The sequence below is a fragment of the Dermacentor albipictus genome, chromosome 9 (genome assembly GCF_038994185.2).
Source record: "Dermacentor albipictus isolate Rhodes 1998 colony chromosome 9, USDA_Dalb.pri_finalv2, whole genome shotgun sequence".
NCBI lineage: Eukaryota > Metazoa > Arthropoda > Arachnida > Ixodida > Ixodidae > Dermacentor > Dermacentor albipictus.
This window is the reverse complement of record NC_091829.1, coordinates 99,888,374-99,907,527: the sequence shown is the minus strand read 5'-3', so window position 1 is coordinate 99,907,527 and position 19,154 is coordinate 99,888,374. Positions and strand designations below refer to the sequence as shown.

The window sequence follows — 19,154 nt, the reverse complement described above, 5'->3', positions numbered from 1 at the left end:
AGCATCCTGGACAAGATGTTCATACGTGGCACAGGCACAACGCCGCTGTTCACAATTTCGCTCTGTTTTCTTCGCCACTCATCGCATGCGCGCTGCTCGTCAGCAATCCTCACTATACGTGGCTTTCCCACAGCACGGTCAGAACACAAATGCAATTCCTTACTAGCCGGGCTCTGTTTACATATATGTAATGTAGTGACGTCACGTTCTGCGTTACAGACTGTGCTGTCACAAACCTGCACTTTAGTTTATATTTATATGGGCATTGACGTCTCACCAAGTGTTACAGGCGGATGTGGTTACCAATCATTCTGTGCCTCCCAATGTTAGCGACTGCCCTATGATCCATCATGTTGACACCAGGCGTGTTTAATGATCGTCTTTGTCGCAACATGTGGCATGCACTGTATGTGGTTGGAATGAATTTTCGCACTTCTCACTTCAATTTTCGCCTACGATGGCAGTACCTCCGGCATCGCCCAAGAAAGGGAGTTTTTGCCCACGAACACGACAAATGCATAAGGCGGGGGGGGGGGGGGTGTAATGGTATACACTTACGCGGTAAAAGTGGTCCTAGAATTGGTGATGACTCTCCTGTGAGCATTTATTCACTTATCCTTGACGGCTTGCCATACAGGCTACACACTTCAATGCAACGAAGTGAGTTCCTCGAACACATTCCGTGGCCAGTCCACGCCACAGCAAGTGTCACTAAACCTTTCCGTTTCACAGCCTGCGAGTGCCACTAACGGCGAAGTGCACTCACTCGAAGTGACACCAAGGTTGCCCGCCTGACTGCGGTACATCGTTAGTTTAGCGCTCACACTCACGGCAGATGAGCAGAAACGCTAGTTTGCCTATCGACTGTGCGTTGCCAGTTGACAGTAGCCTGGAGCGTGAGCCAGACCCCTGCCCTTGCTCTGCGACCTCGGCGACTGAGCGTAGCGGTGACGGGACGTCCACTTCGCTTGCTTCTTTGTTTTTGCAGCCAAACGCACGCCACGTGTTTGGAGACTCTCGAAATCTCCGCGAGCGAGCCACGCATGCGCCGTGAGTGGGACTGCGTCGCAACGACGGCGGCAGTGGCGACGGCGTGAATGCGCCTGAGGCATTCGTATAATTGCTATCGCAATCAATACCTCTGATACTCTGCGTTCAGCGCCGAGACATCGCATCCGAAGACTGGCTACACTGGAATACGAATTAGAAACGTAGTTGGTCGTAGATAACACACATGGGGACCAACTTTTTCACTACGATGACTGAAGTGGATATTCCCATGTACAATAATAATTACTTGCGCATATCACTAACCGTTCTGAAGAAGCATGTACCGGCTTTATACACTGCCTATGCAAAGAAGACGTCGTTGCGAAACATTGTTGGTGGCTCTTTCATGCGGCAGCAACAATAATTAAAGAAGCTCCATGAAGACACCGCTGCCGCGAAGGATACGGGGATCGTGGTAATTTCTAATGCACTGAGGGGAAACTATTGTGTGAAGTGCACTGATCTGGGTTTGTTTTGGTTTTCTTTTCGTTTTGTTTGTTTTGTTATTCTGAAACTAACGATAATGAAGGGGCACTAAAGAGGAGTGTAACTGAAGCTGTAATAAAATATCACCCTCGCGGATTTCCGAAACATCAGCTATCACCAAGAGAGAAAGATCGATAAAAAAAGTTCCACAACAGCTAGCTGGGACGTCGGGGGTCTTGACAGCATCTCCTCGTGCATAATTATTTCACTCTCAGTAAAGATTAACTGCTTTTTTATGGTAAAACAGCTACAGAGTGAACTAAGCACGTTTCGAGTTCATTCCCTGCATCAAAACGGCCGAGCTCCACTTTTGAAATCAGTGAGATCACACCGACGCCGAGGTTCCGGTGCGAAATTCGTGAGTGGATTAGATATATCAGTAATAGGGTACAAATTTTGTTTCCTCCGGTGCTAACTGCATTTAGAATTGTTAGCTGAGCTTCATTATCAACAGTGGCTACTTTGCTTAGTCGGTAACGCTATCACATCTACCCTTACCAACTGAACTACCACGGTATAGAATGCTGAGAAAACTATGTTGTAACTACAAAGAACTTCAATAAGAGTGTAGGACACAGAGGATGAAACATGTAGGCAGGGGCACTGACGTGAACATCACGTAATCTCTATGAAGATACATCCATTACGGCTGTTGGTCAAGGCAATGGGAAACTGCCTGTGGTGCTAGCTCGCTTCTCCAAAAATGCCTCTCAGAACACTTCCTATTGCTATATTTCCGCTATTACGACACCCTTTAAATAATTGGCGCAGCCAAGGCAGTACAACATTACTTTGGGGGCGCCTGGCAACTTTCAGCGTCAATCAAATATTTTTCATGAGGCTCGGTGACATTTCAGTGCAAGGCAGTGGCTATGCCTTACACCGTAGCAGCATAGTGTCGAATAAATTAAGACCATCACAGGGATTCTTGACGACGCGTACGAAGCATCGGCCTACGTCAACCTCGTTACACTCTACCTCTTATAGAAATAGACCGCCGCGACCGGGCGACCTCATCCTCATGCTCAGTGCGTGCCACAGCCCCTGAGACATTGCAATGGAGTCGCCCGTACTACGGTGAAAACATGCACAAGTCTGAAGGCTACACAAGCGCTCGCAGGCCTGCAATGTCGCCCGTGGACTTAGCGCTTCTCTCAATGTGGAATCAGCTACAGCACAAAACCCTTCGTCGCACGTATTTCCGCGAAGGTGATCATGCTAAGGCGAAAGCCTTTAGTGGCTCATGAATGTCCGGGCGCAGTCCGTGGTGAACGCAGGAAAGCGGTGATCACCGGCGAGGGGAACTAGGAGAGGAGCCGCCACGCGAGTAGCGCTGTGCGACTGGGCGCATGGGAGAGCGAGAACATGCGCGTGGGGGTGTGCGCACATCGGCGACAAACCTTTCAGCCATATTGCTGTGATTGCATCCCATGCTTACGTCCACGGCGGTGTCCGTCCGCAGAACAGTTCAAACAAGAGCTACAGGGGCATCCATAGATAGTATTTCGCTTAACGCAGCTTCGCTCAGCAAAGTGCCCATAGACTTTTTTTTTGTACACGAACCTTGGTGTACAACATGCAGTCCTCGTCGCAGATGCGCGGTTCGACCTCCACCTTCTGGGCCACGATCAGCGCCGCCGCGCACACGCCCACGATGACCGCCGCGGCGATGGCCGCGTACATCGCACGGCGCCACGGAAAGTCATCGGCCCAGTGGCGCAGTTCCTCGGGCACGACTACCGCGGCGGCCACACGCTCGCGTATCATCTGGCGCCTCAGTCCATGTTCGAAGGGCCGCGAAGGCTCTATGGGCGCCGCACACGATGCCATCGAGGCTCTGGTCCTCTCCGTGTAGAAGTCCAGCGGCTGGGGCGGCCTCGTCAGCTGCGTCGTCGGACAGAAACCGAGACAATGACGACCACGCATAGTCGTCACCATTATACCACCGCATTGGCACCGTTACATCACTTTAGAGCCAAGGTTTTTTTTAACACTTTTTTCAACCCCCTCTAGACTTGGCTGACCGTTTCTACAGATGCTGTTGTCTTTTCAAATAGCCTGCAGTTAGAAACTTAAACAATTACGTGTCTGACGGCGGGATGGACCTTTGGCATCGGGCATAACCGTCTACGCTCTAGAATTTGGTGCGCGCTTAAGCTTCGCCTTTAAGTGTGGAACGTGATACCATTCAAAGATCCCAGACTGCTCCTCATGCTTCAGCTTATGTAGCCATAATGTTTACCCGCAAACGCTGGCAGCGAAAGCAATGCACGAAGGCTACTTTTCTGGTAAAAGCGCTGGCCCTTGCATGGGCCGCAGATGCGCGTAGGCGAGCGCCATCTGGATGCCCTTGCAAGGAACCGGGCGCGCCGCTTTTTGAATGATAAAAACTGGAAAACGGATTTGAGTTTAATTTCCGCGCAACGGGATTATGTTTTCTCGCATATTTAAATTACAATCTGACGCTGTCCACGTCTGTTGGTTTGGAGTAAGTCGTACTTTACGACTTTTCCTCACGCGTTTTACTTGGAGAAATTCAATTCCTTCAGTAACGTCTCGGCTCTGCATGAAGAGCCTGCGTGGTTGGGTATGCGTGGTTCGGAACAACTTAATTAGGCGCTGGACGCGGGACGCCGGTACCGGATTCCCTGCGACACGGGGCTCCTAACGCTATCGCGGTAATACCTAGGTCACAGTCGTGAGCATACTTCCCTGGTGTGAAAGCGAGGTGACTTTTTCAGACTATAGGTGCCTGTGTTACGTCACGTAACACGTGACCGAGAGCACGTGTGCGCGAGACCTCGTGCGCGGGAAAGTATGGCCGCCAGTGTTCGTTAGGCCACAGTTGCAGTAATGAACCATCAAATAATTCTCCACCATACCACTGTATTTCGCGTCTTAGATCTGTCGGCAAATCCCTCGTTTCACAATTTTATCCTCAACAAACATCAAACTTCGTCTTCACGTCGTGGCACCAGTGCGTTAACGTCTCAATGCGCACTTGCATGAAGTGGTGTTTGCATTTCGGCTTAGCTTTATGAACCGTACATTGCATAAGCATAATCATGGTATGAAGTCAATAAGGGTTTTCACTTTGGCTATATATAAGCATCAGCATTGCTCAGATTAGGCAGTGGATGGGATCAGAATGAACGCAACTCACATCGCATTTGGTATTACAGCATTTAATTAGCCCCTTCCCGAAAGATTCGCTTTCCAGCATAGGCATTGGATTTGTGCAATAATTTGGATCACCAATGGTTAATCAAGTGTTCCACGTCCATAAACGACCTGCCGAGATTCTTCCTTTCGTTCCGATTACAGAATTTTTCGTTTAAATGCAACAAGCATAATCAAATATGGTGCAGTAGTTGCCAAGAAACATGATTTCTCCTTTTCTATATATTTACATAGGAGCCCCCAAGCTAAAGCTAACCCTTAGGCTGTAACACCATTTTAAGAATAAAGCAAAATTTAAACTTTTTCTTTTAAATGCAACAAGCTTAATCAAATATCGTGCAGTGGTTGCCGAGAAAAACGATTTCTCCTTTCCTATATATCTACATAGGAGCCCCTAAGCTAAAGCTTACCCGTAGGCTGTAAAACAATTCTAAGAATAAAGTAAATGTTTAAATCTAATTACTGTTAGAAGCGGATTCTTTATTTAGAACATCGGATTTATAAAAATTGGCGACAATTGAAAACTTCCCGAAAACCAGTCTATCAAGTTTACAGCTCTGTAACTCAACAATCAAAAACAACATTGCAATTCTGTATCACATCTAATAGCACATCTAAAGCTGACAAATTTTGTGTATTTCAAATGGTTCTCAAATGCACCACTACTCTGAGCAGCAATGTTGGAAAACCTGCGAAAACGTTCAAGAAATTCCCGTAAGTCATTGTAGTGTCTTCGGTTATCTCTGTTGTGGTCAAGCCCTGGTGTGGACGGCCCTGTGACATCACTAAGGAACAGGAATAAAACCTGGCTGCCTAATAAACACGGGCCTTTTTAGTGGCACGAGCATCGAATGACACTCTGGTTTCTTGCACAGCAGTTCTGGTTCACCTGTCGATGCGACCGAGTAGGAAATTCAGAATAAATGAGGAAAAAGTAGATAAAGATAGCACAATACGAAATTCACGGGTTTGATTAAAGATATGATATCGAAGCACAATTTGAGTTATTGATGTGTCTGGAATAACGTAAATTAATTAGATACCACTGAAACGGCCGGGGACCAAATTCGGAATAATTTAGAAAAATATACGAAAAAATGCACAGCACAAAATTCATGGATTTCATGATATATATGATATCAGAGCATGCGTTTTGTTACAAGTTGAGTTACTGAAGTATCTGGAACAAGTAGAAGTAATTAGAAACAACTGATTACCGCACACTAAAGCACAGAATCGTAGATTTTAGAGAACCGCCAGGTGAGCACGACTTTGGCGAAGTTCCTGGAAGCAGGGAAGTAGAAAGCGGATGTAATGAGGTCACTAATGACCTCACAAACAAGATGGCATAATATTTTCCCGGCTAACTATTGAAAAACAGTTGCTTGCGAGTTCGGTTCGTGCGTTCTGTTCGCCTACGGCTAACCTAAAACACTGAAGCAGAGGTGCGAGCGCCACTAAAGCACACCTAAATGAAGGATTAGGCACGCATACCAATTTCTGGGCACGTGGCTACATGGAAGTGGCATCAGTCTTTCGTTCGCATCACAGTTCTACAGGACCGGACGCGACAGACAAATTATATGTATCAAATTTTCCCGCTTTGAATGTTACGATGGATGTGATTTACAGAGCGCCGATATCTGCTCTTGCAGTAGAGGGACAAATTTGTACGCTTCGGGCTTCCATATTTACACCCACAAATACATAAGAATCATAGTAAGAAATTAAGACCATAAATCGCAATTCCGCTTGCAACAGTCACTAGAATTCGACATTTTTTCTCAAATGCCGCAAATTTTAATATATTGGCCCGGGGCGTATTTTAGAAAAGCGTTTCTGAGTTTTACATGTATTCTAATAGGCGGTGTCCGAGTTGGGGCCGTGAGAAAGCCTCCTCTGAAGGGGAAGCTTTAGTGCTACAGCGCACTCGGTAGCTATACGGCACACGACGCTATCCGCCCTCGCTCGCCTTGGTACATACACTGTCCGCATCGTAGATCGTTTTCAAGACAGGCCTCGCACGACCACGCCATACGCAACCGCCGCTGGAGTAAAACTCACCGTTGTGAACATGCGCTTACTATCTTAATTACCCAGCACGGTGTCAGCGCGCACAGGCAAGCATGAACATTCATACTCGATGGCCGCGGACACTCGATGTCAAAACGCTGGCGTGAGGAATCACGGCAGTAGCAGTGAGCGAAGTGACCTTCGTGATATCTGTCACTTCATCGTAAACTGAGCGGTAAGAACACGGCACACACTAAGGTCCGAGCCGTCGGCCCACCTAGACTGTGCCCCCAAAGCAGATCGCTTCGAAATAAAGCCCGTGGACTACGCACGGCCGAAGTACAACGTCTCCCCTCCCTCCCCTCCCACCGTTCCATGGTGCCATGCGCACCACGAGATACCGCGCTTCCTCCCAATGCGCACGTGAGATTGAGCCGCCATCGTCAGCTTACCGTCGGACGCTTTCACTCGTACACACAGCCACAGCGCGCAAGTACGATGTTACGAGTAGACGACCCCGGTACGTGGGCATCACAAGAAAACCTGTAGGAACTCCACCTCCACCTACTTTCCTCCTGCGCGACGCTTCGCCTCGTTTCTCCATCCCAACTTTGCTCAACGTTACCTACACATTCCTCTAGGTGGCGGTACTTTGCCGCGCGCTGGACACGCTCCATCGTACTATCCCCCGCACGCGATTCGCTTCACGTTCAGGCGCCTTCCTCGTTCGCTTGCTTCGCAACCTCAGACAGACACCACTGATTTGATGAGGTGGCCAGTTACGCTAGCGCGCAGAAATATATATTGCGTTGAAATGTCGGCGAATAAAGGCATATAAAACGTAGTAAATGAAGCCTCAAGAACGTCTCAAGATACAAAACGAAGATCAGACAAAACCATGTACTAACCAACTAACCATCGTTCTCATGGTGGCGCCGGATTCCCTCAAGTAATTTTGGTTCGAAACTCTATGGCACGAACATGGCCTCTGGGATCAGGCGGAGCGCTGCTCCATCTCGGTAACCATGGTAACAGCCGCGCGCGTTCCCAGCTGCCGCCTTCATGCGTCTCATCGCTGTAGCTGTCATTTTCCATTCCACTACACGTTTCGATGCCAAATGGCTTCTCTTCTGAACTGAGAATTGCGGGACTAGGCTTTAGATTCGAAATAATTTCTTGAAATAGATTTCTACCTTCCAATAGCCTAGAAACGGAAAGCGGGAACATCGTTAAGGGTAAATCGTAACCTTTAGCCGACAAGGTACACATTTTGTTACGCGCACCCTATGATCACAACAAATTTGTCAGCAGATCCGTTGAGTTCTGCAGGAACACGCGACGTCTTTATCTAGGCAGTGTTGTGCGAGAAACCTTTCGGGCACGGCGGGCCTAAACCTTTCGATCGTCAGCGACGAGGAAATTTCAGCTGAGCTGCCGCACATCAAGGGCAGCCTTCTGAGCCTTCTGAGAAGTGCAGACTGACGGATAGCACAAACTGCGCTCACCTGGGGCTTTAGCTTCTTCTTTCTGGTGACGATCTTGCGCAGACGTGGCAGGTAGTGCATGGCTGTCAGTGAAAAGAACGCTAGCAGTGCGGAGCTCAGCAAATGCGCGACCGGACGCGAGCATAGATCTTCTTCTTCTGCGAGGCCTCGCGGCTCGAGCAGCTTAACACCACGAGCGGCATTTCTTTTCATCTTCAAACCGTAAGCACGATGGAACGTGCAGAGGCACTGCTGCACAGGAAGAAAATTATTTACATATCTATGCCCATACTTTTTGAAAAAATTCAACGATAAATCCAACATTAAAGGATGTGCATCTCTATCTTTAAGACTGAAAAACAAGAGGAAAAGATTGTGCGCTTATCCCAGTTTTGGCTTTGCCGTCGAAACGCCAGGGGGCATCGCCTGTGGTCTTGGGGAAGAAAAAGGACGGAACCCTATGTTTCTGCGTCGATTATCGTCGACTGAACAAGATCAAGATGAAGGACGTATACCCCATGGCGCGGATAGACCCTGCAACCCAAAATACTTCTCGTCAATGGATTTTAAGACTGGCTACTGGCAAATAGAAGTCGAGAAGAGGTATCGAGAAAGAACCACCTGTTATATCGTGCGTATTACTCAGTACGACAGGAATGGAGACATTACTCATCCTCTGCGTTTATTCCCTCCTCTTTTTCCTCCCCCTTGGGCCGCTCCAAGCACGCGCCTTGTCATGGCGCTGCGGTAGGCAGCGACGCCTTATATAACATATCCCCTCGTGAAAAAAAAAATTGTCCGTTACTTCCTGATGTAGTCATGCAGCTTCTTTGGTGTCTTCTTGTTGCGGGCGCTTCTACTCACGCGCTCTTCGCATCTTGGCAAATTACCTGAAGCTTGTTGCGGGCGCCCTGCAGCAGGTGGTTCAGGATTCAGGGGTGAATTATCAGCGCTTGGTGTGCCAGGTTGTGACGAATGGCTTACAGCCGCACTAGTTGAGTGATTGGATGCCGGTGACCAGTTCATGACAGCAGTGGTACCTAATTTCATTCTGCTGATAGCTTCAGGGTGAACGGCCGCTAATTTGGAAGCATTCCACACCCGCCCATCTTCCAAGAGCTTAAGAGGCGGGTCCGCGCTTTCCAATAATTTTCTTGGGCACAGAAAACTGTGAAGATAACTTCCCATGAACTGCAGGTAATTTAACCCGCACGTAGTCACCCACGGCGAAGTTGGGTTCCTTGGCACCGCGTTTTTGATCGGTGTAGCGCTTCGAAGTCATTTGCTTATTCTTGATGCGTTCTCTCAACTGCTGTAGTGCCCATGAAGGGTCATTGGTGAAACATTTGTCAGGAAATCCCACAATGTCAAGTCTGGTGCGAGGTTGGCGTCCATGAAGAAGAATAGTGGGTGCAACACCAGTAGTCGCATGAGGCGTACAGCGATATGTTTGTAGGTAATCAAACATCGCTGTTCTTCTCTCACGACGTTCTCACGGGGCTAATAGAATATAGGACTTTAATACCCTGTTAAAGCTTTCCACCAAACCGTTAGCTTGCGGGTAATACACAGAAGAGTAGTAATGGGTGATTCCGCGCTCTGTGAGAAAATCTTCGAAATTCACTGAAGAAAATTGTGGTCCATAATCGGATACGATACCACGTGGATATCCTTCTCTTGCGAAAAGTTCAAGTAGGGATTTGGTCACTGTAGACGTGGTCGCATCGCGTACGAAAGTCACCTCTGGCCACTTGCTCTAATAATCAATAAGCGTAATGGCAAATCGACAGTCAGCTGGAGCTTGCGTGAAAGGTCCCACAATGTCGACAGCAACTTTGTCCCAGGCTTTCTCGGGAAGAGTGACGGGTTGCATTGGGGCTCCAGTTGTACGTGCTGATTTGTCACATGACTGGCAGGCTACACACGTGCGTACAAGTTCTTCAATGTGATTATCCATGCACGGCCACCAATATGACTCCCTAAGACGAGCTTTGGTACGACTAATTCCTGGGTGTGACTCATGAGCTAGATCCATAAGACGGCGGGTCAAAGCTGAAGGCACGACAATCCTGTCACCAGGCAAAGAATGTCCCTAACAACAGAGAGTTGAGATCGCACGTGAAAGTAAGGTAGCAGCTCTTTTGACAAGAATTTCTTGTCAGGCCAAGAAGTAGTGTTAAACTGCTGAACTTGAGAGATAGTCTGATGGCTAGCACTTGCTTCTTGAAGCTCTTGCATGGTAACTACTGGGGACAAGAGACATATAAATTCTCCTTCGGGTGCATCATGGATGAAACTCTGCACGGGCAGCCGGGAGAGTGCGTCAGCCACGACGTTTTCGCTACCCTTCCTGTATTCCATCCATGATGTAGTTGTAGCACATCAACCGTGATGACCAGCGCGCAATCCTTAACGGACGGTGACCTGTGCCTTTCGTTGAGAGGAGCGTAACCAAAGCAGCGTGGTCTGTCCGCAAGATGAAAGGTCGGCCCCACAGGTAAACGTGCCAGTGCTCGCAGGCCCAGACGCAGGCAAGGGCCTCACGTTCACCGATCGAGTACTTCCGTTCATGCGGTTGAAGAGTGCGTGAGGCGAACGCGACAGTTTGCGGTGCTGTTCCGTTATCCTGCTGCAGTACAGCACCTAATCCATATCCCGAGGCATCAGTTGTAACGTACACGGGTAACTGAGGATCAAAAAGGTGAAGAACTTCGCAAGATGTTATCAACGTTTTCAGCTGCTCCAAGCCGGTTCGGGCTGCCGCAGTCCAAGCGAAAGGCGCGTTTCCTCGAAGCAAAACACGCATTGGCTCCACAAGATAAAAAAAATGCGGGATGAACTTGGAGTAGAAGCCTGCGAGTCCCAGCAGCGAGCGAAGTTCATTAATATTTGTAGGTGATGGTGCCTTTGTTATCGCCTCGATAGATGACATCAGTGGGAATAACCCTTTGGCGCTGACAACATGGCCTAGGAAAGTCAACTCTGTGACGTCAAAAACACATTTATACTTGAGCCTGAGGCCAGCATCAGAGAGCCGTTTCAAAACAGTGCGCAAATTGACCAAGTGATCCTCTATGGAGCGTCCGTACACGATTATGTCGTCAATGTAAAACAAGACGCATTTGCATCCTTGGAGGATCATATGCATCATCTTCTGAAACGCTGACGGTGCCGATGCCAGTCCGAAGCACACCCTCTTAAAGCGAAATAGTCCGTCGTGGGTTACAAACGTCGTAAGATCACGACTCTCTGGACTTAGTGGTAACTGATGGTATGCAGAAGCTAAATCTAGCTTGGAGAATCGCTGTGCACCAGCCAAGCTGTTCAAAAGTTCCTCAGTTTGTGGCAGGGGAAAAATGCCCACTACTATAGCTTTGTTTGGCTCTCGTAGTTCTACGCACATGCGAATCGAGCCATCCTTTTTTCTGGCTACGACAATTGGCGAGACCCACTCTGAAGAATCGACGCGCTCAATGATGTCCTGATCTCCTCATTTTTGTACTTCTGCCGAGACTTGCTCAGGAATGACGAGTGGTAGTCGTCTCAGTTTGCTGGCCACTGGTTGAAAAGATGCGCGAACTCTGACCTTGTGAGTGAAACCTTTGACAGTTCCTAGCTGCTTTTCAAACAAGTGCTCGAACTCGGAACGTAATTCATGAGGGAGCACAGGCGTTTCTTGCGTCATTAGCAGACACCTGAGAGGTGACCCTTCAATCTTCATATCCAGAGCCGCGATACCATCTAAACCAAGAATTGTTGTTCCTCCCGACACAACGTACAGAAGGACAGAAGTGCATCGGCCATGAAATGAAACTGGAGCAATGAAACATCCTTTTATAGGAATTGCTGACTTAGAATAATCGAGGAGCTGGACGGATGTTGATGTCAGAGGAAATGCAGTATCGAAATGGCGTCGGTAATGTTCTTCGGCTAGGGTTGGAACCGATGATCCAGTGTCAATCAGGAACGACACGGGAATTCCTTCAATTTCCAACACTGCATAAATTTCCTTCTTACGGCTCCAGATGTGACAAACACTTATGTGATCGTCCGTATCAGCTGCATCTGCGTCGCCTTCCGTGACATGCTGGATTTTCTTTTCAGACTTTCCGGAAGACTTGCACACCTTTTCCACATGGCCAGTCTTTCCACATCTGCGACACTTATGTGTCTTAGCTTTGCAGTGAGCGCTATTCTCCAGATGGTCCAAAGAGCCACAACAATAACATTCTTGCTCTTTCAGAGCTCGACGACTTTCAGTTGGCGTCTTATAGCACGTGCACGTGCCACAGTGCTTTTCTCTCATATTTGACGTGTTTGTGTCTTTAACGTGATGCACTTGTGCTTCATGTCGTGCAAGTTCTCGCTTCTCTAGCCGCCTGATCACGCTGTCTCGCAATGGTAAGGGCTCGAGAAAGCGTAAAAGACTCTTCCAGTAAAAGACGTTCACGCAAGTATTCGCTAGTAGTTTTTCTATAAGCTGGTCGCGCATCATGTCGTCCGCCAAGTCACCGAAGTTGCACGCTCCTACGAGACCTCGTAGCGCGGTGATGTAATCGAGCGCAGTCTCACCTGGGGCTTGTGCACGCCGACGGAAACGGTGACGCGCTGCGGTGACATTGACAGAGCTCTTGTAGTGACTTTCAAGTGTCGCAACAGCGCAGCCGAACTCATCTGGGTCAGGAGTCGTCAACGTCCCTCCGGTGGCGCTCGAAGCCAAAAAGCGCGGGTCGTCCTCCGACGTGAGAGTCTGGAAGATGCGTTGTCCTTCCAAGCCCAAGCAGTTGAGCAGAATCGCCTTCCGACGCATGGCAGGTAGGTCGGAGGCGCCCGACGCCACCATGTAGTTCTTGAACGCTTGAATCCATTGCTCCCATGGGATGACTGGGTCTCCGGGTGATGACAGGAATGGGGGTGGCGGTTGTAGCGCCGAAATACTCATCGTAGAGGATGATATGCAGCAATCGACAGCACAGATGAAGGGCAAGCCGGTAGCACATGGGTTGTTAAATCCTCGTCGCCAATTATGTTATATCGTGCATATTACTCAGTACGACAGGAATGGAGACATTACTCATCCTCTGCGTTTATTCCCTCCTCTTGTTCCTCCCCCTTGGGCGGCTCCAAGCGCGCGCCTTCTCATGGCGCTGCGGTAGGCAGCGCCGCCTTATATATCACCGCCTTCATCACGCCAGGCGGCCTCTACGAGTTCAAGGTTATGCCCTTCGGTCTGTGCTCGCCGCCGGCAACCTTCCGGCGCGTGATCGACACGGCGTTCGCAGGATTGAAGTGGCAGACTTGTCCTGTCTACTTCGATGGCGTCGTCTTCTTCGCCGGGAATTTTGATGATCACCTTCGGTGGCTTGCGACAGGATTAGAGACCATCACGTCATCAGGGCTCACTCTGAAGCCGGAAAAGTGCCGCTTCGCTTACGATGAGCTTCTGTTCTTAGGCCACGTCATCAGCAAATCTGGAGTCCGCCCTGACCCGCAGAAGACAGCCGCAATCGCAAAGTTCCCGCAGCCCGTCGACAAGAAGACAGTGCGTAGATTCATTGGCATATGTACCTACTACAGGCGCTTTATCCAGGACTTTTCACGCATCACTGAGGCGCTGACACATCTCAATAAATCTGATGTCGTGTTCAAGGGTGAAATGCCGCAGGTCGACGCATTTCAGGAACTCAAACGGCGCGTGCAGTCGCCAACGGTTCTTCCCACTTCGACGAGGACGCCGATGCAGAAATCCACACCTACGCCAGTAGCCCAGGCCTCGGTGCCTTCCTAGTACAGAGGAAAGTGAGGCTTGAACGGGTGATGGCTTACTATAGCCGGTCGCTGTCATTAGCTTAAGGCAATTATTCTAGAACTGAAGAAGAATGCCCCGCTATCATTTGGGCTACAGCAAAATCCGCCCTCACCTATATGGTAGGTCATTCAAAGTCGTCAGCGACCATCACGCGTTGTGTCAGCTAGCGAATTTACCCGCCCCTTCAATACGCCTGGTGCTGTGGAGTCTCAGACTGCAAGAATATGACATCACTGTGATCTACAAGTACGGACAAAAACACTCTGATACCGACTGCCTATCACGCACCCCCATGGACCCGCCGCCGCAAGACGACGATGATGACGACGCCTTCCCTGGAATAATAAACGCGGAAGACTTCGCTGAGCACCAACGAGCAGACCTGGGGCTAAAAGGACTCGTCAAGTGTTTGGAAGGGAACACCGACCTTATCCCTAGGGCATTTAAACGAGGGTTGTCTTCGTATTCGCTTCAAAACAACATACCTTTAAAGAAGGCCTTCTCACTAATCAGCACCAACTAGCTTCTTACGGAGGTAGTGACACGTGTACTTGTTTATCGAATGACCACGTTTCATCGTCTAACAACTGTTATCGCTCAGCGCAGGACGCGCCTGCATTTATCGGAAGTTTCTGTGATGTTATCGATGGCTCTATCCGCTGTCTCTTATCGCCGAACCTTGTGTAATTTGATTTCATGTATGCGCGGCGCCAATGCTGTGCATGCAACTTTCTGAAAGATACGTGGGCCCCAGCAATTACTCTGGAACGTTCGATGGCTCATGTATAAAGGCTGACGCGCTTGACCCGCTGATAAATATTTCACAATCACCGACTGCGTTCGCAGCTATCGTTGTGCTTTGCGTGTAGCCTGTTTTCGAGGGCACAAACTCGCGCAATAAAACAATCGCTTAGCCATTCGCAGTTTTGCTGCTTTCTTCACCATCACTACCACGTGCCAATATCCGGTGTCGGTATCTGCCTCAACGGGGCCCGATAACGCCAAGGCGTTTCACTCCTAAAGGCGAAGCTTAAGCGTGCTTAAAGCTTTCCTTCATGGATTGATACTGACATTATACTAGGGATCCAGATGCTGCTAAACACGTTCTTTGTGTGACATTACTTTCTCTAACAAATGTGAATTCAAATTGAAGTGCAAACAGAGTTTCGTCAAGCGTGAATAAACGATGCACCTACAATATGCTGGAATGGCTGGTAGACTGAACATTCAGTTTAACCACTAGCTTCAGACGATCCCGAAAAAGCAACAGCGGAATCACGTGACGTGCTTCGTAACAGTAGAACCTAGTGCGTTCACAATAGCATCGGTATTGAACATAAATATGCAAATAAAATCCAGAAACAACACAGTGTGTGACGCAGTTTGTTGATGCGATGCACTTTTAACACAACTTTACAGAACAATGGCTCCCTATGAAAATAAAGGGGGTTTGGGAAACAGTCAAGAAAGAATTAAAAGCAGCAATCTAAATTCACACTTAGTACTTCAAAATTGAGGCAACCACTTGACATGGCCAGTATGACACTTTCATTACATCTAGACGCCATCTAGCATGCTTGCATGATGCGCGGCAATTGAAAACACGCCACAAAAGAGTTTACACAGCCAAGAGAGCGGTGAGTTAAACGTACATTACGCACCCATTTGTGCACATTTCCAAAACAAACGTCGGAACGTCCATGTAGACTGCATTGGTTACAACACACAGTAGTGTAGGGTGTAGAGTGATGGCGAGTACTTGCAACCAAAGACCTTTGAAAACTCTTTCATATTTAGCTGCGGTAGGAAACAGAAGATCGCAGATGCTGGTTGCTGCTCCTTTCTAACAGGGCACGACAGGACGCAGAAGCGTCTGAAGAATATCTCCTGCACCGATTGCCATCGGCTTTTCCAATTCCTGATCGTTACACTTCGGTGGTACGTTTCTCTGAGAGCTTCGTAAGCGCTACGAGTACCATGGGACCAGATGTAGAACTCTGGATGATTATCGTTGCGTGCGTAACGATGGGTTAAACTTAAAGCTGAAGCCGCCATGTCTCTACGCAGTGCTCGAAGCGGTGCAATGAAGTTTTTTGAAAGTACACCCATGATGATGCGGTATTTTGAGGCAGCGCTCTCGGCAGAAGAGCTCAAGCGAGCAACACGCCTAGGGTTCTTATGGTGAATTCGGGTAGAACATCGTCCACATACGCGATGGGTTCCCGTCGCATAAATGCTGGAATGATGGCTGTCTTCGACAAGTTGTCGTAAAACAGCACAATGCCTTGGCGCGCTAGTTGCTGCGAATCCATGAATACTTTGTTTAGCGCAAAACAACAAACACAAGGAAGACGACAGGACAAGGCGCTACTCTCAACTGACATCATTCTATTGCGTCACTCCTTTATAGACACCTAAACGTAGAGGAACATGTGCAGTGAGCACCATGCGGTGGAGCCACCAGCATCCGACCCCAAGAGCGCACTCATGCGACAGAATTCAAAAAACCAAATTCAGTGCTGTACAAGGTTAAGGAAGGCACACTAATGTACTGTGACCCCAATGAATGAATGAAAAATGCTTCCGATAGCTCTCGGGCAGTGGTGTCACGGCTCTTTTTCTAAATCCTGGTATCACGAAACATGTGTTTGCACTTGCATGTTTTACAATGCTGAGCCAAATGGGAACCTGTGCCTGTCGGTATGGATCGCTCATGTTCTCTAAGGCGCTCGTTAACACAGCGGCCTGACTGCCCTACATGCACTTTGCCACATGTCAAGGGAACCTTATAAACCACACCGACGCTGCAATCTACAAATTTCGCGTGGTTCTTTTCACAATCTGGTTTTTTACTTGTTTTAGAAACACGGCTGCACAACATTGACAGTTTCTGAGGAGCAGAAAACACTACCGGAATTTGGTATCTAGTGGCGACATTTTTTAGATTGTGAGCCACTCTGTGGCAATACGGCACAACTTCAGGCCTCTTCTTTTGTGTGATGCAGTTACTCTTGTGCCGCTTCCCTTTCAGTTTCTGAAGCAATACCTCCGAGACTGACGTCCCCACCACACTTGGGTAACCAGCAGCCTGCACCCTATTTAACTGTGCAATAAAACTCAGGTTGGCAGAGTGATGACAAGATTTCGTTAACGAGGAATCTAAACACATCAAAGCAATGGCGCGTTTCAGAGTCTTTGAGTGCGGAGACGCGTAAGGTAAATGTTCCTTACGTGCACGTGGCGAACACATCCAACAGGCGTGGCCTGTTTGTAAGGGTAGCTGCAAATATAAAAACTGGAGTTCACCGTCCCTAGATAGCTGATGTGTGAAAGTTAAACCTTTGCCATTGTCATTGAGCAGAATTAAAATGTCAGCTACCATCATGGAGCATTCGTTGTTAGTCTGTTTTATCACAACAAGAAAATCGTCAACATATCTAAAAATTTGAACCGAGTCATTGTTTAAGGCACTCTTAAGAGCGCGGTCGACAAACGATAAAAAAATATTACAAAGAGCAGGCGCCACACATGAACCAATACACACGCCATTTTTCTGGATAAAAATGTTATTTTCGAACCTGATAAAAGGTGCACGTATATAAAATTCAAAAAGGGACATGAAAATTTCCGAAGACAACCCGGTCGCATTGCGAAAATCACCTTGCCACTTTCTTCGATGCACATCATCACACTGCGAAATAGCGATCATCATGCGGTATTGAATAGTAAAGATCTTCGACGTCAGCAGAAAAAATGTCGGCTACTGAATGGTTGTCTTCCAGAAAGGAAACAACATCGAAAGAATCGTTTATGCCATAAGGATCGTCAATAGTTGAATGCGTCAACTGTTTTTGCAAAAAGCGGCTAACCAAAACCTGCCAACAGTTGTTGTCACCGACTATTGTACGGAAAGGCACATCCGGTTTGTGCGTTTTTTGCAGTGAAAAAAACCTCTAGAGCAAGTAGCTTACATTGTTTTACATCTTTCACAATCTTTGTGAGGCCTATATTTTCCAACGAAGATATGGCTTTGCGTTTTACCTTCTGATGTTTCTCATATGCCAGAGTGAAGTTATTGTTGACAGCCTGAATGGCTTTTTTGTTAAAGACCGCAGACGGAGCTATCACAAAACCGCCCTCTTTATCACTCAGTAAGAGCCGAAGTTCATTGTCTCTAAAGAACGATACTGTCCTTTTAATCACAGCTGTCGAAGGTGGCACGCTGCCGGCGACGGTCCTACGAAGGCAATCCACCCCATCCAGGAGGCACCGCTCCTGGTCCTCTGATTCTCCTTTCCTTGCGATGCGCCTGTTCAAAGCCAGTAGCTCATGCGCAGGAATTCTAGGTTCCGTGCTATACTTCGACCCATTCTATAACAATGCAGCAACTTCGTCAGGAAGCCTGACGTCACCGAGTACCTGGAAACCAGCGGTGACAGGTTGCGTTTTTTTCTTTCTGCGTGGGAGTCTTCGTTAATGAAATCTTGTCATCACTCTGCGAACCTGAGTTTCATTGCGCAGTTAAATAGGCTGCAGGCTGCTGGTTACCCAAGTGTGGTGGTGACGTTAGTCTCGGAGGTATGGCTTCAGAAACTGAAAGGGAAGCGGCACAAAAGTAACTGCAACACACAAAAGAAGAGGCCTGAAGTTGCGCCGTATTGCCACAGAGTAGCTCACAATCTAAAGAATGTCGCCACTAGATACCAAATTCCGGTAGTGTTTTCCGCTCCTCAGAAACTGTCAATGTTGTGCAGCCGTATTTCTAATACAAGTAAAAAACCAGATTGTGAAAAGAACCACGCGAAATTTGTAGATTGCAGCGTCGGTGTGGTTTATAAGTTTCCATTGACATGTGGCAATGTGTATGTAGGGCAGTAAAGCCGCTGTGTTAACGAGCGCCTTAGAGAACATGAGCGATCCATACCAACAGGCACAGGTTCCCATTTGGCTCAGCATTGTAAAACATGCAAGTGCAAACCCATGTTTCGTGATACCACGATTTTGAAGAAGAGCCGTGACACCACCGCCCTAGAGTTATCGGAAGCATTTTTCATTCAGTCATTGGGGTCACAGTGCATTAGTGTGCCTTCCTTAGAACGACAGAAAGCTGAGCTAGTTGGTAAGGATTCATT

The 19,154-nt window shown here is 48.1% G+C and overlaps 1 protein-coding gene across 1 annotated transcript in view; it reads right to left on the bottom strand.

Moving 5' to 3' along the window:
• Window positions 1-8,389, bottom strand: part of LOC139049560 (uncharacterized) — a 34,593-nt gene extending 26,204 nt beyond the window's left edge. The window contains exons 1-2 of the mRNA XM_070525101.1: window positions 8,235-8,389; window positions 3,100-3,420 (exon numbers count right to left, since the gene is read on the bottom strand). The gene's annotated coding sequence lies outside the window, so the exon portion shown is untranslated. The remainder of the gene's footprint in view (window positions 1-3,099; window positions 3,421-8,234) is intronic.
• Between the last annotated feature and the right edge of the window lie 10,765 nt (window positions 8,390-19,154).